Here is a 4,008-nt window from a genome sequence, read left to right as displayed (position 1 = left end):
GGTCCAACCCATACTGAAGGCTGTAGTTTTTAATCTTCATCAGTAAGTATTTTAAGTCCTCTTCACTCCCAGGAAGCAAAATCATATCATCTGCATATCTCAGGTTGTTAATTAGTCTTCCTCCAATCCTTATGCTATGTTATTCTTCATACTATCCAGCCTCTCAGGTGCATACCTTTCCAGACTTTAACTCATTCAGTGTCCCCTTGTCCTGCATGAACCACTGCCTCTAGGTCTACATACAAGTTCCTCATGAATCAATTGTTCTGAAGTACCCATTCTTCATAATGTTATCCATAGCTTGTCATGATACACACAGTTAAAAGCCTTTGCATAATTAAAACACAGATACACATCTTTCTGGTATTCTCTGCTTTTAGCCAAGATGCATCTGATGTCAATAATGATATCCATTGTTCCATGTTCTCATCTGAATCTATTTTGAACCTCTGGTAGTTCCTTGTCAATGTACTGTTGTAGCTATTTTTGAATGATCTTCAGCAAAATTGTACTTGCCTGCAAGGTCGGTTTGAACTGCACCATCGGTGGTTCAAACTCGCCAGCTACTCCTTGGAAACCCTACACAGAGTCGCTATGAGTTGGAACCAACTTGATGACACTTAACAGCAGTGAAAGTGAATTAATGATATTGCTTGATGATTTCCACTTTCCACTAGGTCACCTCTCTTTGGAATGGGTACAAATATAGATCTCTTCCTATCAGTTGGCCAGATAGCTGTCTTCTTGTTGTAGATGAGTGAGTGCCTTCAGTGCTCATCAGTTTCTTGAAAGATGTCAATTTGCATTCCATCAATTACCAGAACCTTATTCTTTGCCAATGCCTTCAGTACAACTTAGACTTCCTCCTTCAGTATCATTGGCTCTTGATCATATGCTGTCTTTTGGAATGGTTGAACATTGACCATTTCTATTTGATACAGTGACTGTGTATTCCTTCCATCTTTTTTTTTTGATGCTTTCTGCATCATTCAATACTTTGCCCATAGAATCCTTCATTGCAAGTTGAGGTTTGACTTTTTTTTTTTTTTTTTTCAGTTGTTTCAGTTTGAGAATTGCTTAAGTGTTTTCTTCCCTTTTGTTTTTCTAACTTCAGATTTTTTCATATTTCAATATAATACTTGACTTTCTCTTCATGAGCTGCCCTTTGAAGTTTTCTGTTCAGCTTTGTTATTTCCTCATTTCTTCCAATTACTGTAGCATCTCTATGCTAGAGACAAGTTTCAGAGTCTCTTCTGAGATTCATTTTGGTGGTTTTTTTCTGTTCTCTATTCTCAATGACCTTTTGCTTTCTTTCTGTATCATGTTCTTGATGTCATCCACAGCTCTTCTGATCTTTGGTCACTAATATATAATGTATCAAATCTATTCTTGAGATGGTCTTTAAATTCAAGTAGGATATATTCTAGGTCATGTTTAGGCCCTCAGGAACCTGTTTTAGTTTTTGTTAGTTTCAGCCTGAACTTGTAAACAAGGAACTGATGGTCTGTCCCACAGTCTGCCCTTAGCCTTGTTTGATGATATTGAGACTTTCTACTGTCTCTTCCCACAGATAATAGTCAATTTGATTTCTGTGTATTCCATCTGGTGAGGTCCATGTGTACAGTTGTCTTTCATATTGTTTTAAAGAGGTATTTGCAATTAAGTCATTGGTCTTGCAAAATTTTGTAATGTGATCCTCAACATCATTTCTATCACCAAGGCTATATTTTCCATCTAGTTATCCTTCCTTTTTGTTTCCAATATTTACATCCAAATCACCTGGAATTATCAATGCATATTGATTGCATGTTTGATCAATTTTAGACTGAAGAAGTTGGTAAAATTCTTCAATTTCATCATCACTGAATTTAGTTGTTGGTGAAAAAATTTGAATAATAATGGTATTAACTGGCTTTTCTTGTAGTGGTATGGATATTATCATATCACAGACAGCATTGTATTTCAAGAAGATAGATCTTGAAATGTTCTTTTTTGATGATGAATGCTATGCCACAGTCAACTCTACTTTGAGAAGGCAGCTCTTCCCCAAAGTATTTTGAGTGTCTTCTAACCTCAGCATCTCCTCTTCAGGCATGACAATCTAACAATATTCTTGTGCTATTCACAATATTTTCACTTTCTGGTACTATTTCTGACAATGTTTCACTGCTATTCACAAGGTTTTCAATGGTTAAACATTCAGAACTAGTCTGACTTTCCTTCCTAGGTTGTCTTGGTTTGGAAGCTCAGCTGAAACCTGTCCACCATGGGTGATACCACTGATGTTTAAAATACTGGTAGCATAGTATCTAGCAGCAGAGTAATACACAAGCCACCACAGTATTGACAAACTGACAGATGAGTGGTGATTACCTATGGGGGTAGATCAAATGACTGGTCCTGATTCTTCACTTAGTTTTGGTAATATTGTACTTGCACATCCTTATCCTGGTCTCATGGTGGATAGAATATACAAGTTCCCTATCCTTGGTCTTCATGCTTGGCCAGGTTTTTCTTTTCTTTGGCTAATGGGAGGTTAGCAGATATGTGTAGAGGCTTGGAGCACACTAGTGAGACTGGGCCTCTTGTACCTCTGTCATGGGAAGAACATCCCGGAGTTAAGTGCTGGTTCAGGAGAGATGAGGGACAAGTGGAAGAAACTTAACCCTAATCCATAAGTTGGAGTCAAACCCAGCTGAGCAAGGTCTACATCGGTCCAAACCCTGTCTACCCAGACATATGGGCAAACAAAACAACGCTTTGTTGATTTCCAGTGATATTTTTGTGTGTATTTGTTATGCAGCAAACCTGACTGATACACTCATTTAATAGAGCTTCCTAGTTCTCTTCTAGTTGATACTTGAATTTAAATAGTGAATGTGATCTCAGTGCTCGGTGGCAAAGTGATCAACCTAAAGGACAGTGCAACCTTCTCCAAGGTAGGGGCCTTGGGGTGAGAGTGGAGACACATTTCTGGCACTGCTGAAAGACTGGAAAAAAACTTAGGGTTGGTTTCTAATGAAGGGCACAAGAGAAATCAATTCAAAATATTGCTCATAGTGGAGGTCAAAATGAAGGCCTTTGTGTGGTTTTCATTTTATTGTGCCAAGGCAGAGAAAACCACCCCCAAATCAAATAAACAAACAAACACCCTGAAAGCTTTTGTGGCCATGGCTTAGATCAGAGTGAGGAGTCTCCTCTTCCTTAACTGATGTGAATTCTAACTCAGTGCTGGAAGTTTCAGTGATTTTCTTTGACTGGTACCAGGTCTTACACATCAATATTTAGCACAGTACTGAATATATAGGAGAAGCTCAATAAATTGACTAGTAATTGATACGTTATCAAGAAAGCTAGGCCTAATCACAGCACTGCAATTAATTAATTACAAGACCTCAGACTAAAAGTTTAACCTCTCAGTTCTCTCATGTGCAGATGAACAGAAAACCCTAAGGGGTCCCTAATCTCCATAATTGCTCCAGAAGTGATGTTGTTGTTGTTGTTGTTAAATGCAGTTGATTCGTTCCAACTCATAATGACCCTGTATAGGGTTTCCAAGGAGCACCTGGGGGATTTCAGTTGTCCACTTTGTGGTTTGCAGTCCAGTGTTCATTCCACAGTGCTACAATGTTGCTGTCATTGCGGCTAAGTACTGTCCAGTCGGTTCTGACTCATAGTGCTTACAATTTGCCAGACACTGTTCTAGACACTTTTATATTGACTCCTTTACTTATCACAGCAAATCTATGAGTTAGGTGCTTATGTTGTTTGTTGTTGTTAAGTACTCCCAAGTCAGTTCTGATCCATAGGGACCCTGTGTATGATTTCCGAGGAGCAGCTGGTGAGTTTGAACAGCTGATCTTGTCATTCAAACCAACCTTGCTGTCCACTGCTATCCTACAGCGCCACACCAGGTACTCATAGTATCCTTATTTTACAGATGAAGAAACAGAGGTGCAGAGAGATTCAATAAGCTGTCCAAGATGACAGGGTCAATATGTGGCAAAG

The sequence above is a fragment of the Chrysochloris asiatica genome, unplaced genomic scaffold, assembly GCF_000296735.1.
Source record: "Chrysochloris asiatica unplaced genomic scaffold, ChrAsi1.0 scaffold00065, whole genome shotgun sequence".
Classification (NCBI taxonomy): domain Eukaryota; kingdom Metazoa; phylum Chordata; class Mammalia; order Afrosoricida; family Chrysochloridae; genus Chrysochloris; species Chrysochloris asiatica.
The sequence above is the reverse complement of the archived record's forward strand: the minus strand, read 5'-3'. Positions refer to the sequence as shown.